The 12,841-nt window shown below is 42.8% G+C and overlaps 1 protein-coding gene across 4 annotated transcripts in view; it reads right to left on the minus strand.

Moving 5' to 3' along the window:
- Positions 1 to 12,841, minus strand: part of CLIP4 (CAP-Gly domain containing linker protein family member 4) — an 81,104-nt gene that overhangs the window by 53,438 nt on the left and 14,825 nt on the right. Inside the window, exon 1 of one of the 4 annotated variants that reach the window (XM_081068076.1) lies at positions 2,081 to 2,207. The exons of 1 other annotated variant lie outside the window; for it this stretch is intronic. The gene's annotated coding sequence lies outside the window, so the exon portion shown is untranslated. Of the gene's footprint in view, positions 1 to 1,357; positions 1,477 to 1,537; positions 1,686 to 2,080; positions 2,208 to 12,841 lie in introns of those variants that run through there. 2 more of the 4 variants (XM_081068074.1, XM_081068075.1) reach the window with 2 other exon arrangements.

Genomic DNA, 12,841 nt, shown 5'->3' on the forward strand with positions numbered 1-12,841 from the left:
TGTGGGTAGTGGCTACCGTATTGAATAGCACAGAAAGAACTCTTCCCTCATCGTGGAAAGTCCTATTGAACATCATTGGAGGGAAACAGTGCTGCTTAAACTCCAGCTGTGAAAACAATACACAGATGCCTCACACAACAAACAAACAAAGAATAACAAACTAAGCAAGCCCATAGCAGCATAGTCAATTATACATGATTAACAAGGGAACGGTAAGCCTAAAAGTAACCAGTCATACGTAGGTGTAAATATGGAGAAAGAGCTGATTCTGTAACATAAAGATCAGTAGTATATATCTCAAATTGGAGTTGTTATAAGCAATAAAAAACACCATCTAAATATCACTTTTTAAAAATGCCTTGCTGGTGGGAACTGTATTTGACAAATTCGAAATGTCTGAAATGAATCCCACAAATTCTCCTATAAAATAGAAATAAACATAGTAATTACATTGAAAGATCCAATCTTACAGCCCAGGTTGTCCATATGAAATAAGAGTATTTAAAAATGCACATTTATGTTGGCAAAATAAGATAGAACTAGGAAGGTTTTGCACCATAAAAATGTAGAAAGCGAGCCTTCTGCCATTTTCCATTCTCTGCTTTCCCTCCATAGCTGTCGCGTGTCCTGTACCACGTAATCTTCTGCCATTTAGACTACTTTAAATTGTGCAGAAGATTCCTAAGTGACAAATGCCAGTGTGAAAGTGAAGTACAATTTAAGTATTAGGGGGACGTTCCTGAGGAGGAGGGTGTTTCTTTATTGAAACATTTAAATTATATTGCTACAATATGAACCACACTCTAGCCGGGAACACAGAGCAAGTTATTATCCCATGAGAATCTCACCCTCTGATACACATCAAAACACTGTCTCAGAGCTGACGTCCAAATTGCCCCCATAGTCTCTGGATGAACACCCTGACATCTAATTTAAAAGACAGTTGACATTATAAACCCATCCGTCCGAGCCACAGGCACGAGGCCGAAACCGTCTCTGTGCAGGACAGGTCTCGGCGCAAGTGTTTCCCCAACTTTCCTTCCCTGTTCCCACGATATAGAATTAAGGAATCTCGGGGCAGCAAAAGACTGGAAGCTGAGTCATTGAGTTTAGCTTTAAATCCCCACTGGCAACAGCCTTCTTAAACAATTTAATAAGCGAGGGGAGATCCGAAGAGGCCCGTTTCAGGAAAAAGATACAGGGCCGTGCACGGCGCGCAGCACCCCGCGCGGGGACACTCCCAGGGGCGGCACGGCTGGGCGGCGGGGCTCGGCCGCCGGGTCCCGCTCGTCCCACCCGCCGCGCGGCCTGTCATCCCGAAGTTCCCCCGTCCGCGAAGAACGGAAACGACACCCACCGCCCGCGGGGGGACCGCGCCGCCCCCGCGCCCGGGAGAGGCCTCCCGGAGCCGGCGACACCGGCGCCCTCAGGAGGCGGCCGCCGGGCTCCAGGTGCCCCCAGCGCCGCCTTCCCGACCCGGCACACGCCCCCCGGGCCCCCGCCCACCCGGCCTGGGCCCCGCGCGCTCCCGGCCCACCTGCCTCCTCGGATCCTCCGGGCCGCGCGCTGGGAAGGCGGGGGCGCGGAGACGCGGCGCGAGGCGAGCTCCTCCGGGTGCCGGTCTCCGGGGGCGCCGCGGCCCCTCCCGCCTGCCGCCTCCGCGCGCGCTGGTGCCGGGCCCACGCGGGGACGGCGCGCGCGCGCACAGAGCAGGCGCCCGGCCGCGCGCAGGCCTCGCTCCGGCCCCGCCCGCGCGCCCCTGGGAGGACACACACGAAGGAGGGGGCGCGCCTGAGCCCCCACGCCTCCCGACGGAAGGAAGGATGGGCCTGGAGGTTCGGACCTCGTAGGGGCCTTCGTGGGCTAACCTTGCGTGGAGGTGGTGGCGGTGACATTTCCACCGCAGCCAGGCGCGGGCTGTCAGAGGAACCCCACCTGGCCCAGGGCAGTGAATGAGGGACGCAGCCCATGCACGCTGGGCAGACGTTCTTCCCTTAAAGCTCTTAGCTGATCCAATCTGACCGACCTCCTGGGCTAAAAGCACTCCTACCCCTTCTTAGGGGCAGAGACCGCGTCTTACCCGTTTGGGACTCCCCAGCATCTAGCCCAGTGCACAGCCCAGAGAAGGTCCATCAGTCAATCGCCTATTTGTAGATTTTGCTGTAAGACGCCTAGTCAATGCTCTACCCGAAGGTGAATAATTACACCCCAGGGTGTCAGTGTAGAGGCAGGAAAAGTGAGTGGTTATCCCTGAAGTTTATTTCTCCCACTGCTTTGCGCCCTTCTCATCCCCTTCTCTCCTGCTCGCCTTCTCCATCCCCCAAGAACCAGAAACTGGTGAAACTGTGGCAACTAACAGACCTGAATGCTGAAATCCTGGTTCACCATCACGCAATGGAGGAAAGGTGTTACTTGACACTTACTGAGTCCCCTTACTGAAGAAACTTGATGAGTCCATTGTTTCCCCACGACTGAGGTTTTTAACACTGATTCAGTAGTGTTACACACCATAACAACTGTCTCTGAGGTCTTTTTGTTCTGGCTCTGATCACTACCCTGGACCAATTACCACACTGTATGTCCATGTTCTCCAAGTCCGTGCCTGGCAATGGCACATGTGGAATGGACGTCTCTCCATGTCTCTGCGGGAACAGGACGTAATGCTCATGGCACACCACAACATCTTTGCCTGTTAGAATCTGATTCCAGAGACTACAAATGACCCTGCTCCCGTTGCTTGAGTCTCCCTTAAATCCTCCCACCAAATGGCCATAGTTGAACACGTCCAATAACCAGGAATTCACTTCCTTTAAAAGCAGCCATTTTATCTTTGATCAGCCTTGTTGAAACTTCTTCCTACCTTGGGAGCTAAAATCCAGCTCCCTGGATCTCCTCCTCATTGGGTTCTGTTTCCACCCCAGGGACTTCCAGATCAGATTTGACTCCAATTCGAGGTACCCAGGACAAGCATTCTCTATTCCTTAGGCTGTTGCTTACATGATATGGTTACAACCCCACTCACCAGCATCTTGAGGGATTCTGTATGATGCGTCTCAGCTTGTCTAGAGCTCAGGGATGAATGGAGTGTCCTGTTGAGTGCAGAGAGAAAAGAAACTGCCACCTCTTTCTAGGTCCTATGCTGACGTCCTGAGCTATTAGCATAGCTCAATATTCCAAAATAGTTGTTTGTAGCAGTCACACTGTTGAGTGGGGTGGAGCTTACCGTCAACAAAAACTCACACTCCTTACGCAACATGTAAACACCATGACCATCCCACAGGCCCTGGGCAGCTGCCAGCTTCTCTGTCCCTGCAGGTTTAGCATCTTTGTGCCTTCTCAGAGATGATAATGGGACACAGACGCTTCCTCCTCCCTCTCCCTGCTCTCATCACACCCTGTTCTTGTCTGACCCCACCCACCTCTTTAACTGGTTGGCTTTAAGCAACTGTAAATGTGCCCTATTATCACTAAGCCACAGAAACTCATAAAGATCTGTGTGTAACAGGAGGTGCTATTGGTGAAGTTTCCACAGGTATACAGTTCACTTTTATTGCTAATTTAAATAATTCCTCTGAGATACCACTATTAGCAATTGACAGGGTGTGGCTAGCTGAGTTTTCTTAACAATAATAAAAGTCTCTGTTAGAACCAGCCAGGCCACTGGCTTTTTCTGCTACACCCAAACACTGTGCAGTACATAGGCAAATTCCCAGGATACAAGCTATAAGAGCGTCTCCCACTTACCTCATTGCCTTTACTCAAACACTGAAGTTACCCCCAAGACCATCATCAAGAATGCAAGGGCCCATTGGTGTCATGCTTCCCGGAGCACCCATAGGTCATACAGTTCTTAGAACCAGGTATCACCAGGTTAAGAGTTGGACTGGGCAATGATATGGGGCCAGAACTTGGAACGTGAACCATCCACCAGGTTGAGAAGGCACTTAGGGACATGGTCCAGCTGCAGCTGCTGAGATTGAATTATGTCTGAAGGTACCAGTTTCCTGAACAATGCGGTGATAAACCCCAGTCCCAGGAGGTGATCAGCATCATGGGCCACATCAGTGTGGAGAGGCGACATTACTGAATGACCGTTATGTGGCCTTTTACCTATGGGATCTTACCTGCCTTTGCAGGTAAGGAAGAAACAGACTGCAGGAGGCTGTGTAACTTGCTCCATGTAACCTGGGGCAGAAGTAAGATTCAGACCTAACTCTATCTGATATGAAGGCCTATTTTGATCCACTAGTTACCTACGCAGGGTGTCCTTTTGGGCATCCAGGACACAGAAATGCTATATTGAGCAGCAGGGATCATTCAGATTTCCACACAGACAAGCGGAAAGTCAGCAGTAGGAAGGCCTTTTGGCAGCTAACAGGACCCCAAATCCTGAGAAAAGCGTTAAATGGAAGAAGCCAAAAAAGATAGTGTCACTGTTCGTACATGGACGGAGGTACTAGACAAGATATCATACAGAGGGGAGGAAGAAAAGAACTGTTTCCAGAATTTGGATAGACAAGGCACTAGGACCACAAGAGACATCCAGCTCTCAGAACTGGGGTACTAGATTGGAGCCCAACCAGCAGAGATAGTTAAATGCAAAATAGAACACCAGATAGAGCCCCTAAAATCTTTCGATTTGCAGATGATATGATTATTAGCATAGAAAACCCAACGGAATCAACTATTAAAAGTGAGTTCAGCAAGGTTGCCAAGGACAAAATCAGTTTCTACAAATCAATAGTTTCCTCTACATCAGCAGTAAGCAACCAGGAAACAGAACAGACAATGACAGACCATTCCAAACAGCAATTACACTCTAAAGCATAATACCCAGGAATTAATCTAACAACTTACAACAACTGGATGGAGAAAATTTTTAAACTCTACATAAGGACACAAAAGAAGATTGAATATGCCATGGATAGAATGACTTTACATTTTAAAAATGTCCGTTTAATCTCTCCATTTAATGTTATAACAACCAAACTTCCAGCAGAAACTCAAATTTTAAGGAACTTCAATCAAGTTATAAAATATATAAGGAAAAATAAATTTTTAAACAGTTAAGTCAATTTTGAAAAGCAAGAACAAAGAGAAGAAACCTGTCTGCCAGATATTATGTTATTACCACATAGTGATAAAAATGTATGGTCTAGTACAGAAACAAATAGAACAGTGGAAAAGACAGAGAACTCAGAAGCAGACCCATGGGACCTAAATATATATAAAGTGGTACCACAAATCGATGAGAAAAACATAAATTATTTAGAAGATGGTGTTAGGGAATCTGGTTTAGTTTATGAAGAAAAAACAATGTTGGATATCCCATATCCACCATACACAGAGATGAACTCCAGACGGATTAAAGACCTACGTTTGAAAGGTAGAAAAGAAAAGGTAGGAGACTATCTTTACGAATGTGCGGTAGGGATTGACTTTATAAAACAAGACTGCAAAGCTTAAAACAAAAACGTGGTGGATTTGACTACCTCACAATTAAGGTTTCTCTTCAGTGAAGAATACCATAGAAAAATTTAACAGACAGCTGACAAATTGGCAGAAGATACATGGTATGTTCAACAGCAACTACGGAATAATATCTAAAATATATAAAGAACTTTTACAAATCAACAAAAGAAATAAAAAAATCCAATATAAACATGAAGAAAGGATAGGAATAAGCAATTCACAGAAGCGAAAGCCAGACTGGCAAGCAAGCATGAAGAGATGCTCAAACTCACTAATAATGAGAGACCAGAAATACAAAAGGTGCGATACTACGTATAACCACTGATATGCCGGTATATATTTAAAAACCAGCTTGGGGAGTGGGAGGGAATCTGATTTATAGTGTTTGCCAATTTTCACAACGCAAATTCCCTCACCCCTGCCAATTTCAGGGTACCAGTGTGAGGTCACTGAACAAGGAGTTGGGAAGAAATGTGTTCAATCTATCCTCATAAGCCAGCTCCAACACACCCTTGCTTTACCCATCTTCATAAAATAAGAAGATAATCTTGGCCAAAAGAAAAAGATAACCCCAAATATGGTCACAGATTTGGGGAAATGGAAAACCTCATGCACTGCAGGTGGGAACTTAAACTGGTAAATACATTCTGTAGAGCAGTCTGGCAGTATTTGGTGAAAAACAATTATCAGCATGGTTTATGACTCAGTAATCACCCTCTTAAATATGCCTCAGAGAAACCCTTACTATGGTCCTATAAGAACCTTCTTCACGTGGCTTTAAGGAAGCCATTCTCTCATTTACTAGGTGATATCATCCATGGCTTTAAATACCATCTCTATTTTCATGATTGTAAAAATTCTATCTTCAGCCCTGAACTTCAGACACACATCCAACTGCTGACTTAACATCTATAGTATATAAAAAGCATCTCAAATATTATATGTTCAAAATAGAACCTTTCCCCATAACCTTCCCATGTCAGTAAATGACAACTCAACGCCTGTATTTGCTCACTGGAGTCAATCTTTCTTTCTTTCATATTTCTGGATTCCCTGAACCAAAGTTTCATTCCTTATTCTTAGAAAGAAAGAAAAAAAGGTCATGACATTTTTTGATGAAGAAATGTATCAATACCACTGAATCCTTACTATCAATAGCCACCCAGGTGACCCCGGAAACTTCCTACTACTGTTACTTGGGCTTGCTTTCCTCAGACCCATCTCCTTTTCTGTCTCAAGGCTTTAAGTGGGGACTGCCTGCTGAAGTGGACCACCAACCGAAGACCTCACTAGCTTTATTACCTGAATCTGTGGTTCTCATTCCTAGTTGCACATTTGAATCCCCTGGATATCATCCACAAAATAAACTATAAAGATCCCTTTAAATATTCTAACTCAATTGGTCTCGCTGAGAGTCATGCTATTCTATAAATTTATTCTCTCTTTTGTTGATCTAGTTCCCAAGAAGACACTAACAAATGAATTTTTCAAATCCAACTTGTTCCTCTGTGGGGGAACTGCTTCCTAGGTCTTTCAGTTGGTGCCACTCCCAAACATCATATGACACAACCACTTTTAAAAGTCTTCTTTACAGGCCGATATAAAGGAAGAAGGAACAAAGGGAATGCTTCATGGGCATCATGAGCAACACTGCCACTATTATATAAGAACTAAATTTTTCATGCTGGCCGCCCAAATTTTTGGCCTCCGAAACACTTCCAGACACATCTCTAGCACACAAAAACAGCATCAAGCTAGTTTCCAGTAGGATGTTAGTTCAGCATAAAGAAATATCATAAACAACACATAAGGATGTAATCAGCCACATCCAAAAAGGAGAAATTTCTATACAGCAAATAACCCGATTCCTACAACCAAAAAATAGCTGAAGAAACTGGTGTGGATCCAAAGAGACTAAGAGCTCTATGCAGAACCTAGAATGTGTAGACCCTGTTTGAATCTGGATTCCAACAAAGAAATGTAAAGAAAATATTCTTGAGACAATTAAAGAAAATTTATCCAGAATTGGATATTAAACGATATCAAGAAAATATTGCTAATTTTGTTAGGTACTTACTTTATTGTGGTGGTAGCACCAAACCTGCGGTATCTCCGAGGTACACCTATACACAATGGAATATTATTCAGCCATGAGAAAGGAGGATATTCTCCCATTTGCAACAACGTGTATGCACCTTGCATACATTATGCTAAGCAAGATAAGACAGACAGAGAAAGACAAATACTGCATGATGTCACTTACATGTGAAATCTAAAATAATCAAACCTGTAAAATAACAGAGAGTAAAATGGTGGTAGGGGATTGGACTGGGGCTTGGGGGTGTAACAGTGATGGCGTTTAAAGGTACGAACTTGTAACAACTAGAATAAGCCATAGTGATCTAATGTGCAGTACAATATAGACAATCACATTGTATTATAATTATGTAATGTGATAAACATCGCTACATCAGCAATCATATAACAATATATAAATTTATCAAAGTAACACACTGTAAACCTTAAACTTATACAACATTACATGTCAAATTTGTTCAATAAATAAAAGTATGTGGTGGAAGGGATAGGTGAAAAAAGAATGAAAAAATATTGATAATTATTAACGCTGAATAATGGGTATATGATTCTTTTTTCTTTTGCATAAATTTGAATTGTTTCCCCTAGTAAAAAGCTTTGAAAGAAAAAGCTCCAAGAGGGCAGGAATGTTAGTCTCTTCCTGTTACTGCAGTATCCTCAGTACCTAGAACAGTATCTGGCACATAGTACAAATTCAGTAAATGTTTGCTAATTGAATGGGCCTGGTTCTTTAAGATTTTGGTCTCAGTAAAGAAAGACTATTGTGTCCAAGGAATTTAGAAATCACAGAAGTTGCCTTTGTATTACTTGCATGCACTACTCTAAAATGGGAAGCATTCACACATCACTAAATCTTTATCAAGTTGTCTTTTCCAGCAGCTATTTACAAAACCAATACAGTTTCATCCCTGTTCACCATCAGCTGTTTTAAGAGCAACTTGATTGGGGGTTGAGTGACTGTCAGAGCCACTGGGGTTTCCCCAGAGTTGGTAGAGAGCAGCTTACACCATGTCAACATTGGATCAAATGACTCACCCAACAAAGAAAGCCATTGACAGACCAGTTAGCTCATACTGAGTCATGAGAAAGTCTCCTTTGTGACAAAACCAGCATTGAAAATAAGATCAGTTCTGTCATTCCTCATCTAACCATATTTGCAATAGCAGTGAACCGTTAAGGTAAAAATAAATGTGAATTGCATTATTGATTTACGTGGGGTTTAACCCAAGAAGAGTAAGTTACAGTCTCTCTTCTTAAGGCCCATAAAAATATATCATAAAATATCTTTACCATTATGAAGACAATCACAACCACAAGGCACTGGATAACTCTTAGAAAGGCAACCAAACTTCATATTGGTCCATCAACTCGTCAGAGATACACTGAGTGCCTCCTACCAAAAGGACAGTATGAAGGCTATCACAGCGTAAGATTCACTCCTTGTTTTCTAGCAAAGGAGGGAGAGTCACATGCTGCCATCGTGGGCAACCTGAGTTGGAACCCCAGAATCATCTCTCCCTAGCACTGCAACCCTAGCAAATCACTGAAGCTCTCTGAGCTTTAGTTTGCTCCTTTGTAAAATGAAATAAAGAATACCTGCCTCCACATGTAGTCATGAGCCCCAGGCCTGACTCGAAGTGAGTGCTCAGTAAATAACTGGGTAAAAACTACATTGTGTGGTTATGAGAAAAGAACACCAGCCCCCCTACCAAAACCACGGTGTCAGTACTAGGGATTTCCCAAGAAGGAGAGCACATTGCAGGATGGAGTGATCAGGAAAGGCTTCAAGGAAGAGATATTTTGAGCTTCAGGAGGAGAATAATGAGATACACTTATATAAATGAGGGGCTAGCATTACTGAGTACTTAGTATGTGATGTGCATTGTTCTAAGCATTTTCATGAATTATTTTACTCCTGAAGGGGCAATATCATTTCAGTTTCACTTTTCAGTAGGAGAAATCAAGGCATACAGTAATTAGGTAATTTGCCAAAGATCACAGAGCAAGTAGCAGAATGAGGATTTGAATCCAGGCAGTCTAGTTCAAGAGATTAAACTCTTAACCGTGACATTTTGCAAGAGAAAGGGTTGGAGGCAGAAAAGCTAAAGGTGTGTTTGGAGGCTAGTGAAGAGTCCAGCTGGTGCAGTGCCTGTGGTACACAGACTAGTAGGAGATAAGCTGGAAAGGTAGGTTGGGGCTTAACCAGGAATGGTCTCCACTGTCACACTGAGGCTGAGAGACTACCCTGTGGAAATGAGGCGTTTCTAAAGAAGGAAGGACTAAGGAACCTGTTAGCACTGTTCAAAATGGAAACTCCTGCCTAACCTTTATGCCCCATATCTGTTATGGTCTCTTAATAAAAAGCCTGAGACAAAAGCATATTTAAAATTTCAAGCATTTTAAAGTGAAATTGCACAACTGAAAATAAAGTTGCCTTGAGCGTTTTAGACTTTGTCGATTCAATTTAAATAAATATTTTTTAAAATAGCAAATGATTTTTACAAATGATTTTTCCTCAGACAGCTTAGGTTTTTTGTTTGTTTGTTTGTTCGTATGTGCTACTATACTTTATTTTTTTCATTCAACAAGTGTTTATGGAGCACCTACGATGTGTGGCAGGCATTGACAGACAGCTTAGTTTCTATATGTAACATATGCTCAATAATGACCTGCATTCAAACTGAAGTTGAGACCAGTTATACAGATGCCCTTAGGGCATGGAAATCTATTGTTTCTGTCTTTCCCATCACACCTCATTAACTACTTTGTAGCATACCAATAACATATCACCACAGTCAGCCACTTGGTTATTATATAATAATGTAACAGCATAAGAAACTTTTGGATTATTGCACAAACACACCTTCCCAGCTGAAAGAACACCACCCATTGGGCTTCCTTGGGTGCTGTCCATCCACCAAGGTGCTGATGAGCGTACTGCCCGCCGTACTGCGCTCTACTCCTGTTGGCACCATGGTTGCGGTTTCTCCAGCCTCACCTATGCCCTAACTCAGACTGCAAAGCAGGAAGACCTCAAGGTTCAGTTTGTCAAGCTAGGTACTGCACACCTACAAAGGATCTGCATTTCCACCAATTTCAAGGAATTGTTGCTGGTAACAACAGCCTAGCAGCTTTGCAAGCAATGACCAGAGACATCATGGATACATGTGTTCCTCTATTGCAAAGACCACTGGCCATACTCAAGGCTCAGCTGCATGTAAGAGTGGCCACCCCCGAGCAGTCCTCAGCTCATGCAATCCACGGAGGTGTGGCCTCTGAGGGGAGCTTCCCGTCGTCAAGCGCTTTACTAAGCAATTCTTAGCATCAGATCCCATTAGCTATCGCTCTGTCCTGAGGAACTCCATAACCTAACTGAGAGAAAAAGAATTTAAAACTGTCAAAAATTGGAAACAGGAGAGAATCCTATGCTTCTGAAGTCAGAGTTTGCCCAGAACTGAGAGGATTCCTGGGATATGGCACTTTCAGTATTAAAACCAGAACTGCACGAAAGATACCCGAACAAGTTTGTCATCCTACAGACTGATCAAAATTCAAGTTTAATTAGCTTTGGAACCTTGAACAAATAAAATGACCTTTCAAAGATTCAGCTTCTTCATTTATAAAATGGTATCATTGTACTGTGTTTCCCCGAAAATAAAACCTAGCCAGACCATCAGCTCTAATGCGTCTTCTGGAGCAAAAATTAATATAATATTATAATGTAATATTTATTATAGTAATATAGTCTATAATAATATAGTCTTATTTTAATATAATATAAGACCTGGTCTATAATATAATATAATATAATATAATATAATATAATATAATATAATATAATATAATGTAATGTAATATAATCCTGGGTCTTATACTAATTTTTGCTCCAAAAGACGCATTAGAGCTGATGGTCCGACTAGGTCTTATTTTCAGGGAAACATGGTAGCACCTCCTTTATGACATAGTTCTTGTAAGAATTCAATAAGCTACTCGTTTGTGTAAAAAGAACTAAGCCTGATACTGAATATTTGCTTAATGAGTGTTAATACTGTAAATATAATCAGTAAGTTCAAGATAGCATATAATGAAAGACTGGATTGGATGTTTTAGGAATGAAAAGAAAGAGATAAGGAAGAATTGGATTATTAAGAAAAGGTTCCATAGTGGTAGGATTGACAGGTTAACTATAGGGTGCTCAATTAAATTTGAATTTCAAGAAGAAATAAAAACAGGTCTTTTTTAGCATAAGTATGTACCATATTTTTTTTAAAAATCATTTGTTGTTTATCTGAAATTCACATTCAACTGTATATATGGGTATTTTATTTGCTTAAAATGGCAACCCTACATAGAGGAAGCAGAACTTAAATTGTTCTTTAGAGAAAGAGAGGGAAAAGAATGCCCAGCACAGAGGGAGAAACACGGGCAGCAGTGGACCAAAGGCAGGAGCAATGCAAGGGATGGTCTTGTAACTTTTTAGAGAGAATACCTTGAGATCCAAGCCAGAGAGCCTAGATGTGATGCAGAATGTATGGGACAGTAGAGGCAAGGGGCTGGGCTCCGGGGTTAAGGTGGGACCCAAAAGGAAGAGATGCCTCAAAGAAAGAAGAAATGAGACATCAAGGGGAAGAATGGATGCACGGTATTGAACCCAAGTCACTGGGAGAGGGACTACACAGCCAAGGAGACCAAGTAGTCAGGTGCATCTCCTGCACTCAAGGCGGTGGCAGTAGGAGGGGGAAGGAGTTGGATGCAGAGAGATATTGTGAAAGAAAACAATGTCTGTGGAGAGGGGGTAGTGACTAAAGTTCTGAAGCTGGATGTGTCCTTTCACTATGGAAAGTTACCGGAATCTCTGCACTGTCATGACTGCTTAGTGTCATAACAGCTACCTGGAGCTCCAGAGAAGCCTCTGGAGGTAAGTTAACTCAGACCAAGAAAAGAAAAAATAGGGCATTTAATGCCTCCTTTGTTCTTCCCTCAGAGGTGAGAAAAGAATAAAACAATGGAATTCATATGTTTCCCTTATTATTTTCCTCCCTGCTGAGAGACCCCACGAGGTTCTCCAGCCCACCAGAAATGACAGAGCCCTTCAAAGAGAATGAATTCAATGCAGCCAACCAGTGAGGAGCCTGGGAGCTTAGGACAACTTCCCTTGTGGTCGCTGAGTGGCTATTTCTGAGTTCCCAAGCACGTTGCTTTCTTCCTGATGTGTGTACACAAAATTCTACTCTTGTGGCAAATGAAAAGGCTGCAGCTCCATTTGATGGCT

This window comes from Rhinolophus hipposideros, assembly GCF_964194185.1.
Source record: "Rhinolophus hipposideros genome assembly, chromosome: 12".
NCBI lineage: Eukaryota > Metazoa > Chordata > Mammalia > Chiroptera > Rhinolophidae > Rhinolophus > Rhinolophus hipposideros.